Genomic DNA, 13452 nt, shown 5'->3' with positions numbered 1-13452 from the left:
AAATTCCACTTTATATTTTTCAAGTTTTTCTCTGCATTCATCCATTTACCTATGCATCCATCCATCCATCCATCCATCAAGAGCCTTTTCTTTGTCAAGCAGTGAACTAACCTAGGGTGCAAAGATGAATAAGACACAGTCCCCAGTGAGTGAGACAGATGAGCTTATCATTTGAGTGCAAAATTAACTAAAATAATGTTTTCTTGTTATATTAAAAACCTCATAAGCATTCCCGGAGCTCAAACCCTGCCCCTTAAGGAGGGCGAGATCTGGTCCCTGGAGGTCTCTTTGTTACTGAGAACTGAGATGGATGTGCTCTTCAGGGATAGAGGTAGCTGGTGGGGCACAATGAATTCTGCATTATAAAGGGATAGAAAGTATGAGGCTTCCCCAGGAAACTGAAGAAAATGGAGACTGGAACCAGTAAAACTGAGCTCTGAATGAAGGGAAATGCTGAGAACTGGAATAGCTAGTAGCTGTGCGGGAAAGGAGAGTTTCAGGGAAGGAAGTCATGATGTCTAGAGTCAGAGGTCTCAAAGGGGAAGTTGCCCTTGAGCAAAGGTTTGAAGAGGTTCTAGATACTATTGTTGCATAATAAAATTTATTTAGTGGCTTAAACCAACAATTATTATTGCTCACAGTTTGTGCACATCAGGAATTTAGGAAGAACATGGTGAGGGGCTTTGGCTCAGGATCAGATAGTGGCTGAAGCTAGAACAGTGCAGCTTGAGGGGAAAGGGACTGAGAGTAGCCAGAAAATGTCCCAGCAGCAATCTCTCTTCATATAGTCTTGGAGCTTCTCCATGGGGTCTCTCTATGTGGGCTAGTTTGACCTTCCCCAAAACATGGCAGCTATAGGGCAGCTGGACTACTTATAAGGTGGTTCCAGGCTCCAGATCGAGTCTCTGGTCCAGTGCACATTATCTAACTTTGAAATCATGCCACATCATATTGACCACATTCTATTAGTTACAAGGGAGTTATAGGTGTGCTCAGATTCAGAGAGGAGAATTAGACCTCACTGTGTGATGGAGGAGTAGCAAGTTTTCAAAGAGCAAGAGGGATGGGAGGTATTGTCATGGCCACCTTTGGAAAATGCATGTGTCACAAAGAGTGATGGAGGTCAGGGGTTGAGAAATCTGGCCCTACCTGAATCCCTGAGTGCTAACTGCTCCTGCAAGCAGCCAAACTAACTAATGCTGGTCTTACTGAATGAGAAATCAGAGAGAACCAATCAGCCACCCCTTCCCAGTATGCATCCAATGCCACCCTCAATAGACTGCCTCACTTTCTAGCACCTCTGAGGCTTCACTGCCCACCTGTAGTGTTAAGTTCTGCTCACCATCGCCCATTGCCCTGAGGCTGAAGCCCATGGCCCTTTGCTTACTGTCCCAATTTCCTAGGGCTGCCATACCAAAATCACAAATTAAGTGGCTTATAGCAGTAGAAAGGTGTGCTTTCACAGTTCTGAAGGCCAGGAGTGTGAAGTCAAGGTATAGTCAGGGACATAATCCCCTGTGAAGCTTCTGGGCAAGAATCCTCCCGTGCCTCTTCCTGGTGTCTGATCATTGCTGGGAATCCCTGACATCCTCAGTTTGCAGCTGCACCTTTCCATCTCTGCCTCCGTCACCACATAATGCTGTTCCCTCTTTTCATAAGGACACCAGTCACTGAATTAGAGCCCACACTAATCTAGTATGATCTCATCTTAACCTGATTATGTCTGCAAAGACCCCATTTTCCAAATAAGATCACATTCACATACTAGGAGTTAGGACTTGGACATATTTTTTAGGGGAGGGAACACCATTCAACCCACAACACTTGCCACTGGACCATGGAAGTTCTAGAATCACCTCAAGGCTTCAGAACTCTCTCTCCTTCCCAGCCTCTGCCCATCCACCCCTTCAAAGCAAAGTCACCACCTCCTCCTCCCAGGGCACATCTTCTTAATGAGACTCTTTTAGTCACACAGTTTGGCAAGAACTTCATCAATCTCTCTGCCACTGTCTTTGCTCTATTCCAACCCCTCCTGCAGCTTTAGTGTGTGGATTCACACACATACACATGCACACACTGGATAAAGCCACCTGATTCCTGACCACAGAGAATGGTGTTCAGAGCCACACAAAAGGGATTATTGATTTTCTCTTCTCTCAGCTTTTTATTAGTGCCCACAATTGCTTTTTGTCCTGATGGCTTTCTTTAGAATGAGATTTGGTAGAAGAAGGATCCCTACTTTTTTCTTCGATGCTCATGGAATCCCAAGGAGCTCCCTGGATCCCTGCTCACCTTACATTGTTTTAGGACCAGCAGTCCAGAGGGCCCTTCATGAGTCCAGAGACATGCCATGCAGAACTCTTCCTAACAGGCCTGATTTCAAACAAGAGGCAGGAGTCTATAGATGACAGACTAGCCTACATTTTGCAGGTTCAGCCTGAGAGAGAAATAGAGCTACAAGCCCAGTTTGTGGATGTCCCTGTGTTAATGAACATGAGACACACTATATTGTGACAGACTAGTCTTTCAGAGGGCACATTCAGACCCTTTTCTGGAGTGCCCTGCCTGCCCTTTGTCCTACCCTGCTCTGAGACATGGGTAAAATAGAAAATCATCCACATGTCAACTTCTTCATAACCATGATCTAAGCACATGGCCCCAAAACAAGGGATTCAGCAATCCTTTGTTAGTTAGACCTCATTCATGCACACATGACAGCTGATATCCCAAAATAAAGTCATTACAGCACATTTTTTTCTGCAAATGAAATAACTATAGCCTTCCAAATTTGTGAAAGTGGTTTTCTTCATGTTTGAGTAATTCTCTGCTTGCCTGGCTAGTCCTATATAGGGTGCGCAGTGGGTAGCCCTCCTCTCCTAACTTGGAAATTGAATTCAAATCATAATTAATCTGAATAGAAATATAGAAAACCATTGGAGAAAGATAACCCAGCCATGACAAGAAGCCTAACTCCTGTCTGAGTGAAAGAAAAGGGGGTGCCAGTCAGAGGGACTCAAAAGTCCCTGTGTTACCACCACCCGACCCACAACAGCTCTGTACTGCGTTTGTAGGGCGGGTTTATCACCATTACAAGCTCTGAAGCCTGAAACCACCTGCATCCGAGGCATATTCCTGCTGCACTTTGTCCTGGTCAGTGCCCTCCCAAGACCTTCAAAAAGTCTGGTTTCCTCAAAGTCCACACAGGGAGAGAATATGCTGAGCCTCCTGATTTAAATAGGTTTATCAGTTTGTTTTTTTCAGCCTATTTTGTTTTTACGTAGAGCCAGTGGGGTTTTCAAAATTCGTAAACAGAGATAAGTGAAATAAATAAAATCTTACCCAGGTGAGAACTATTTCAGCCCCCTTTCAAAGTCATCAACTCAAATTACCTTCAAATGGGTTTTCATATTTAATTTATTCTATGTGCTGACAGAGGAAACGTGATACCTACACTTCTGATAATCTTCTTTCTTGGTTGCTGATGTATCACCTGGTTTTGAGAGGATTTCAATGGTTCTCCAGTTTTGAATGGGGCCACTGAAGCTCTTAGGAGCACACTTTTGCCCATACAGATTATCACACGTTTAATAACGTTCTGAGAAGTTGGACAAGCCTATGTTTAAGAGCCCAGATCATGGAATCAGCCAGAATTGGATTTGAATTTTAGTTCTGCCACTCAGTAGCTGCGTGACTTTTGGGAAATTACTTAACATCTGTGAGTTCAGTTTCCACAGTGATAAGTAGGAATAATAATGACTGCCTCCTGTGGACAATGGAAAACTTAAATGAGATAAAATGTGTAACTTATTGTATTAGTCAGCTACGTAACAAACAACCCTAAAATCCCAGTGGCCCAAAAGAACAAAAGTAGAGTATCCCCTCATGCTCCACATCCAACTCAGGACATGCCCCAGTCCATGCCGTCCTCACTCCAGGACCAAAGCTAATGAAGACACCATGGCCTAAAATGTCACCATTCCCCACAACAAGGAGTAGGGAGCTTGTAAAGGGGCACACTTTCTCTGAAAGGCTTCCAGCTGGGAGTGACACATGTCCCTTCTGCTCACATTTCACTGGCCAAGTCCAGTCCTATGGCCACACCTATCTGCAAGAGGGAGGTGCAATCTGACCATTGGCCCAGAAGGTTGAAAATCAGAATGGTTAGCAGCAGCACTAATGTTGGCCACAGGCACTGAGCACAGGCTCGGGTGATGCAGGATATTTGGACCTTAACACTCTTCTCCTTCGGTTTTGAATCAGTGGACAACCTGGCCCTGGAGCTGGATCCAGGAGAAACATCGGCACTGAGTTAACAAATACAAACATTTTAATGCAGAATTTGCTCAACCAATATCTGTTGGGCCTCCTACATGCCAGGCTCTCTTTCAGACCCTGCAGACTGAGCAGTGAACCAAACAAACCCTTCGGAGCTAACATTCCAGCCAAATAGGTAGACAAATAAGTAGATAGATATAATAATACCAGGAAATAACAATTACTATGAGAAAAAAGAAGGGAGGGTAAGGGGGTGGAGAGTGAGTGGATAGTACAAGTTCTCCCTGAGGAGTGATGGTTGGTTAGGGCCACCATGAGGTGACAGTGAGCTCGATGAAACTGTAGGGAGAAGAACATTCCAGGCAAAAGAAGGGCCCAAGGAACACATAGCTGGCCTGTGTGGGAAACATCAAGGAAGCTAGTGCAGCTGGACCATGGACCACAGGGCACAGGGCTGGGTGGAGGAAATGAGAGCACAGGGGGCCCAGGGCCAGGCCATGGAGGGCCCCAAGGCCCCAGCAAGGATTTGGGACTTGATCTGACACAATATCCCTGGAGCCTGATGTACAGAAGGGAGGCCTGAATAGCACCAACAGGAATACCTCTTTATAAAGAGGTACTTGCAGAAGTGAACTCCAGTAAATGAATTTAATTCCTGGATTAGTTAAATGATATCCAATTTTTTTCCATATTCATTTCTATTTTACTAAACTTGTTTTCATTGGAATTAATGCTTTTTCTTGTAAAATCACAGCATAAATTTAGTTCATTGATTAGTTTATATCCATATCAAATTTTTACAAAATCTAGCACCTGCCATTGTGCCATATTTGTTGTTATTTTGTCTGGTCTTTCTGTGACCAATATTTTTGCCAGATCTAATTTTTCTACCTCAAGCTTTTCAGATCCAGATTTTTTTCAGACATATTTGATTTTTCCATCATAATTGCTCACTCAAAAAAATTACCATGTGCAATTTTAGTCATTGCCTTTTTTATGTTGTGTTGCTTATTTCTACCCAGGCAAATTTTCCCCAGTGGGTTTTTGCAGTTTTCAGTGTAACTACCCAGATGTAATCCTTTAGTCAGAGTGAATCTTTAGCTAGCCAATTGCTTTGCTTTGTTTTGCATTGCTTACATATGCCAGTAATATTATGAATTGGATTTAAGAAGAAAAAAAATATATAGTTTCTACTGGTTTCTGTCTTAGCCTGTTCAGGCTGTTATAACAAGATACCACAGGGTGGGTGGCTTATAAACAACAGAAATTCATTTCTCACAGTTCTGGAAGCTAGAAGGCCAAGATTGAGATGCCAGCAGGGTAGGTTCTAGTGAAGGCCCTCTTCCAGTTGCAGACTGCTGACTTCTGACTGTGTCATCACATGCTGGAAGGAGTGAGCTAGCTCTCAGAGGCCCTTTATAAGGACACTAATCCCATTAATGAAGGCTCCACCTTCATGACTTAAGAACCTCCCAAAAGGCCCACCTCTTAATAGCATCACCTTTGGGGAGCACCTGGGTGGCTCAGTCATTAAGCATCTGCCTTCAGCTCAGGTCATGATCCCAGGGTCCTGGGATCGAGCCCCACATTGGGCTCCCTGCTTCATGGGAAGACTGCTTCTCCCTCTCCTACTCCCCCCGCTTGTGTTCCCTCTCTCACTATGTCTCTCTCTGTCAAATAAATAAAAAATTTTAAAAATTTTTTTAAAATCTTTAAAAAAAAATAGCATCACCTTTAGGAGTTAGGTTTTCCACATACAAATTTGGGAGGGGACACAAACATTTAGACCATAGCAGCTTTAGAGCAAAGAACAAAGTGAAAGATCTGGAAGACCCAAAAGGTCAAAATAATGGCACCAAAGCCTCCTGCTTTTAGCATGCATTTACTGCTCAGAAAACAATCATTATTGTCTCATGTTCCAAGGGAGGAACTACACACCTGCATTCCCACGTATGCACTCCCAAGTAAAGATTTGTGTTTATGTTTTTATTGTTAAAGACAGGCATTACCAGCTTGAGTAGGACTCTATGACTTAATTTCACATATCAATAAAAGAAAGTGTCTTTGACCTGACAAATAAGATGTGAAAAATCAAATTTACCTGTAGGACATATTTTATTTTTACTCACAGGTACAAATGATTTAAGTCAAGGTCAATATAAAAAGATAACCTTCTCAGCCATAGCCCTAATTAAATGGCTCAGCATTCTTTCTTGATACAGAATTCAGGGTTCCATCTTTAACCTGTGACCATCACACCGCTCTTCAAGGGTACTAAGAGATTTGAGTCTACAGAGTTAGTAGTTGCCTGATGACTCCACATCTTCTCCAGAAGTACAGGGGAGGAAAACTAAAATTATTCTGCACTTATCCAGGTATTTTGTGTGTATCAAATCATCTATTCTTCAAAACATTTCTTCTTATGAGATGAGAATTTGTCTCCCCATTTTGGAGACAAGGAGACCAGGGTTCTAATAAGAGGTGAAGTAACCTGGCCAAGGTTACAGGACTGGTGCATCATGGCAGAGCCGGGGCCTAAAATCCAGAGGGCACCCTGCCCCTAGAGCTCCTGCATTTTAATCCCATCTAGCCCAGCTTCATAAAGATTTGTATTTCAGAAGCACTGGAGCTTTCAAGCACCAGAGGATACCTTTTCCTTGGAGAGTCTGCTAAGCATTTCCTCCTGCAAACTTTTGACCCCTACATCTTTCTCCCTGTGTCAGGAAGAATTATCATGAAGTGACAATGCCAGTTTTGAGCTAATGTAGGCTACTCATGACCAACAATGGAAATTTGAGGTATGTCTCTCTTAAAAACATATATTCCCAGAACTATCCGTAGGCAATGGAACATTTACAAGAGCGTTCCAGACACGCCATTGTATTCTGTGACACGCTTTTGTATACACTATTGCATAGCACTGTGTGATGATTCCTGAGCCACCTCATTCCAGATTTGCATTTCTTTTTTTTTTTTTAAGATTTTATTTATTTATTTGACAGAGAGAGACACAGCGAGAGCACGAAAACAAGCAGGGGGAGTGGTAGAGGGAGTAGCAGGCCTCTCGCGGAGCGGGGAGCCCGATGCGGGGCCCAATCCCAAGACCCTGGGATCATGACCTGAGCCGAAGGTAGACGCTTAACTGACTGAGCCACCCAGGCACCCCCCAGATTTGCATTTCAAGAAAATAAATCCTAATTTTGCTGGCTCTGTGACATACATACCACATCACACAACCTGAAGTCTCCTATATCATTTGGCCTCTTATATATATATTACAACTCAGGTTCACTCACTTTATCAAAATAAGTCATTCCTTTGAAATCAACTGCAATAACTTAAAAAAAAATAACAAGGAATCATTTTTCTTCATGTCTCCTTATCCAACCAGGGAGATCTATTTTAAACAACCACTCAAAATGTATTAATAATAAAAGCCAACAAATGTGCTTTCTCTGACATTATGATCTGAAAAGCTCCCAGTTAATGGCAGTCACTGATTTTCAGCTTTCCTCCTTGGTAGACAGAGAAACTGACCATCAAGGACTGGGCCTGGCCCATCTGATTTATTGATACCATTGTATACTGTCAATTACTCATAAGCATTGCAAATGCTGAACATTACATGAATAGGAGCACTACACTAAATTATAGATGGCCAGTATGGAGAAGTATAATATGTGAGGTCCCATCAGCACAATGTCAGAGCAACCCTTCAAATAAAAGTCTCTGTTTTAATGAGCACCAAAGGCCCATCCACATTAGGCATATGAACTGGAGAGAAATAAATCAGAGGATCATAATTTACAATCCAAAACGGGTGCATCAAGTTTGGGAGGAGACTAATTGCTGAGTTAAGAAGGCAAAGCAGTTCAGCACAAAATACCACATAGTACCTATCTAAGCACCCTCAAGAAGTCTTTGTATTCCTCTAAAAGCCCAATGTCAATAGAGTATAAAAATATATATGAGGAATGAGTAAGCTGAAGAATAGTGTCTTGGGTGGATTCCCTAAGGCACAAAACTGAATGATTTCTCTGGCCTGGAGTGGAGTGAAGGAGCGGGGGGTAGGAGGAGGTTGGGTGTGGAACAATCAGGAAGGCAATTCTGGGACCTCTTTGCACTGTGTATATAAATCATTAAACAGCAGACAAATGATTTAACACTAATACAAGTATGGGTTCCCAGAGAATTAAATTTCCTTTCCCACAAATGAGCCAGAATAAAAGTGAACTGACCACACCATCATCACAAACAAGTGCCAGGAAGTATGATGCCAGCACAAAATACACCTTGTCAGGACGGATGTGTATTCAAAACCATCCATGCACCCATGAAATCCCTCAACCCATTCAGTATCTTTCCCAAACAGACTAGCGAAGCTAGCTCTCCTCTGATACACGGGGCCCCAAAGGCCACACCCATGACTGGGCTAACCACGAGGCAATGTGAAACATTTTAGAGCAAAAGCGTTGGTGGAAGATTCACAGTGCTCTTTTAGGAAGCACTGCCCTTTAGTCTGAGATTATGCTCTTCCCAATAACTGGCACAGAATTCTCTTTCCTTTTAAAATAATGATGATCAATTTGTAGTTGTGGTTGTCCTTTAAGTCTAATGTCCTTGATTTGGCAAAACAAAAAGTTAACAATTCTAGGTTGAACACAATTTTTAAAAAATTTACCAGCCCGTAAGATCCAAAAATCTAAAAATAATCATCTTCTATTCTAATGTAGCCCAAATTTATACATCAACATACATCCAGGTAAGGATCAATAAGTGCCAGCTCTGTTTATTTTGCTGCTCAAAATGTGGTGAGACGAATGAGCCACACAGTATAACCTAACTTAGAGGATTGGTCCCTGCTTCCAGCCAGATGAATCATGTAAATGATGGTCTCTCAAGCATTCACCCTAAGGCAAAGTTTGATCATCTGGAATGCAATGGTGGCCTTGCTTTGTTTTCCACCTCATCTTGGTATCTCAGACAAGTTGAGGATTCTTCCCACACCCTGGATTAACAGTTTCTTGACCCCCTTCATTTAATATCTGTTCCACATCAGTTACCTAAAGGCAATGAACCTTCTTTTCACTTGTATGATGGAACTCTCCTTTCCTTTGATCTCACAGCAAGGCGGGGGAAGCCCAGTAACTGAGAAGTGATGACTGGACATGACACCTCCCAAGGCTTGGTCAACAGAAGAGGGCTTTGAAGTGAATCTCACATTCCAGAAGGAGAATTTTTGATGGGCTTTTTGCATAATGTGCAGCCAAGGTTATTACTCGTAGAGGCCATGAGTCTCTCATGCTCAGATCGACTGTATGGTGAGGTAGTGGACCATTAACAACTTAAGCAAGATCAAAGGAAAAAATTAAAAACAAAAAAGATGAAAAAAAGCAATCTTCAAACCATGAGCACAATCCAGGCTGGGGGTCAAGCGGACTTCAAAGTCACAGGAGGAGACTGCTACTGAGAACGCACCTGTCTTCACTCCAGCCATTCCTCTGCCTGGATGCCCTCCCTCCCCCATCCCATTCTATAAGTTCAAATCCTCCCCATTCTCCAAGGCTCAGCTAGAAACCATTTCTCGTAATAAGCCTTCCTGCCCCTTGGTGACAAATTCTCTCTCCCTGTCAGTGCAATCACAGCATTTCTCTTATCAGAGGAATGCCCATCATTTCCTACTTCACATTATTGGTTTTAAGATGAGAGCACTATTTCTCTTACCATTTTGAAAGAACCACAGGATCAGAATCATATTTGATTCATCTTCGTATATAGTTGATGTTCAATAATTACTTGCTGAATGGAAATAAGAATGAATGACTATAAAATGGCATATATTCACTTAAACTTCCTCCAATTCCACAATGGCATTTTTAAATTCTCTGTTTCTTTGTATTTCCTTACATGGCATCAGTGGCCATCTCTGATGTGGCTGGGAAGAAAAAACAACTAAGTTGTTGATGATACTGGTAAGTGGCAATTACAAAAATTTCACCTTTGGTTCCTGTAGCCACTTCTGGGTTTTCCAACTGTTTTCAGAAGAAAATCATCTCATCTGATTTTCTACCTGCCATGGGAGAAATAGAAGCAACAGAGGAATATACTCCCCATAGAGCAGATGGAAAAACAGATTCTAAAAGATATGGTAACTCATCTCAAGTCATACCGATGACCAGTAGCAAAGAAAGTTTTTCTTCTGGCTCAGTCCTTTGGCAGAGAAAATACACCTGGGGATGCTTACACCAGTGGGATCCAGGAGTGGAGTGGGGTCCACAAGATGAAGGAAGCCATGTTAAGAAATGGTCTTTAAGAGGAAGGTAATCCATATGAAATAAACAAAGACTGTGTTCATTCTCCCCCAGAAAAACACCAAACCTCGCTGACATGCCCATAATTGTAAGGAACCGAAATCATGCTTTTGAAGACCATTGTTGGCACGTCCATAAAAGATGTTGCTCCAAGGGTCCCAAGGCACTTGAAATAGATGAAGTCTAACCTTAGTGTTGTGGTTCATTCATTTATTCAGCAAGCATGATTTGGGGGTTTATTGTACAAGAGACTGAAGAGATAAGTCTTGTTTCTGATTTCAAGGACTGCAAACCAGTAGAGGGACTTTAGCAGAAGGAAAAGAAGGAAGGGATTCCCTTAGATGGAAAAGGAGGAAGGAATTCCTTTAGAAGGAAACAGAGGTTTCAAATATCAAATTTTTTTTCAACTCAACATGGTGGAGCCAGGATTAGAATATGTGTTTTCTTACTCTTTAGTCCTTGGTTGGCTCTCTGCTTTTATAGGAAGGGGGAACTGAGGAGAGTGAGGTTGACTTAAGCCCCACATAGAGTCATTGGCAGAGAAGACCTAGGGTTTATGACAGCCAAATCCCAAGTCTGTGTTTTAGCCATTAAACAAAGCTCTCTCCTAGTGACAGCGACCATATTACTTTTCTTCCCTTTACACCAAAAAGGTCAAAAATTCAAATTCTAGTCCTGCTGGAGTCCCTATAGCAGAACAGCACCCTTCCCTGTCTGCAGTGCTCCCCTGGGGCCAGTCTATACTTTTGCATAGCAGATCTCTCCCAACCAGAATTGTACAAGTTCTCACCAACAGACCATAGCTCATCTGCCTCAAATTCAAATTTCTAATTGTCTTTTGATCACATATCATGTGGTAGGAAAATGAATTCTGAAAAAGGTATGCTCTGTTAGCAAGCAGTAAAACAAAAGGTGCTCAGTTCACAAGTCATAACCTGGTTTTCATCCTGTATCTGAAAGCTCTTCACCTGACTCTAGGTTTTAATAGGTAGACAGGATATTTTTCTGCTCTTGGTGTTTCCCAATTGGAGGAGAGAATGTGTGTCTTGCTCACCACTGCATCCCTAACACAGTGGTTGACATGTTGCAGAAGCCCAATAAATATTTGTTGAGTATTTGTGTACCACACGTGTGCATGAAAAAGCCTATAACATCACCTGTAACCTTTGCAATACTCATTCCTCATGGAAAGACCCACCTGATTTCCAGGGAGATTTTCTAGGTTTAGGAGGCCAGGGACCAAGTGTGGGGGCCACTTGCTTCTCCACTTTCCCAGGAGTTCCAATGACAGTGCACCTGGATTTTGGACACCTACGAGGGCCTAAATATGGCTGCCCACACTGATGAGCATGTTTGTATGTGACTGCCTCCTTCAAGAGACACTTAGGCAATTGAACCAATTGTAGCAGCTGCACACAGGCTGACCTTGGGACACCTGGACACTGGGCAGCTTGCAAAAATCTACTGCTTTATGTCACGATCCAGGAAAAGGAGCAAACAGTTCTACAAAGCCACCAAGACTGTTTTTTCCCTGCTGCTGTGACAGGGCACAGAGTCACCATCTATTGAGCACCTGTTTATGCCAAGCATGTCGCTGGCTCTTTTACCTGCATTATCTCATTAGAAATTGTTGCTGTCATCCCCATATCAGAAATGAGATAGATGAGCCTTCTGAAGGTTAAGGTAGCTTGCCCAAGGTTATTCAGTTCAAATGGAGCAGAACTGAGATGCAAACTCGGATTTGTTTGAAGCTGAACCCCGTGTGCTCTCCACCACTCCACCCTGTTTGCTGAAAGGGCCCCTAGATTCCATATGAAACTCTGTTCTTGCTTTCTGAGAATAGCACCTTGCCTGCAGCTGAGCTCCTGTTCCAATGACAGCTTGTTGTTCAGCTTGCTGGTTCTAGGAAAATAGGCCAGGGAAGACACCAGAAGTCAAGGTTGTGGCACTCACTTCAATGTGCACACTTGCTCCATCCCTATCCCCCTTCCTTAATCTCTTTATTGTTCTTCTGACTTCCTGTCTCTTTGTGCCTATATCTTGAGCTTGCTGTGACAGCCCTGTGACCCTTAGTCTTGGCACTAAACAGCTTAATTGAATTAGGTCCTGGGATGGCCAAGTTCACTGCTGACATCATTTCTCAGAATCCCGTAGGGCATAGCTCTGTTGGCTGTGATACCTCAGGACACAGTGTTAGAGTCCAGAACCAGGAGATGACCTTGCACACTAGGAAGCTAGACTCTAGTGGGGCAAGCCTTTCATAGGTGCTAGAAGTCCTCTCTGGAAAGCTGAGTGTGCTGTCTGGGGTCAGAGCAGTAGAGATGTGACAAAGCAGGCAGCACCAGGTAGTTCTAACAGAGGGAAAAGGTGTCCTGTTGATGTGAACTGAGGGCAATGGTAGGAAATTGGATAACAGACAGTGCTTGAAGACCACCCAGGAGTCAGGCTCAGGGATGTCTGTCATCAGGCAACAGGGACCCAGACACTGGGCTGTTGCTCAAAACCAAGACCTCAGGTCCTAGAGGACATGGTGGGTACAAGGCAGAAGCCCAAGGGTGCAAGGGCATTCAGCTGGGCAAGTTTAAAAAACCTGGACTTGGGCAAAAGGTTCAGACACCAGAACTAGAGCTCAGGGTGAAGACCACATCCACAGAGAAGGGCTGTTAGTTTTTTTCCTCATATCAACCAATTCCCCGACCGGGTGTCCTACGGTTCGATTCAATTCTAACACTTCCTGGAGTTAGCATCAGACCTACAGGTTAAGGCCTCAGTCCCAGAAGACTGCCCTCACTTCAAAAAACAGTGCCCAGGTTACCCACACACTGTGTGACTTGGCTAAAAGTCAGGGGCTCCCACAATCCACTCC

Source organism: Eumetopias jubatus, unplaced genomic scaffold (genome assembly GCF_037043125.1).
Source record: "Eumetopias jubatus isolate StellerSeaLion01/CBP00866 unplaced genomic scaffold, mEumJub1_p1.0 scaffold_15, whole genome shotgun sequence".
In the NCBI taxonomy this organism is placed as follows: Eukaryota; Metazoa; Chordata; class Mammalia; order Carnivora; family Otariidae; genus Eumetopias; species Eumetopias jubatus.
The sequence above is the reverse complement of the archived record's forward strand: the minus strand, read 5'-3'. Positions refer to the sequence as shown.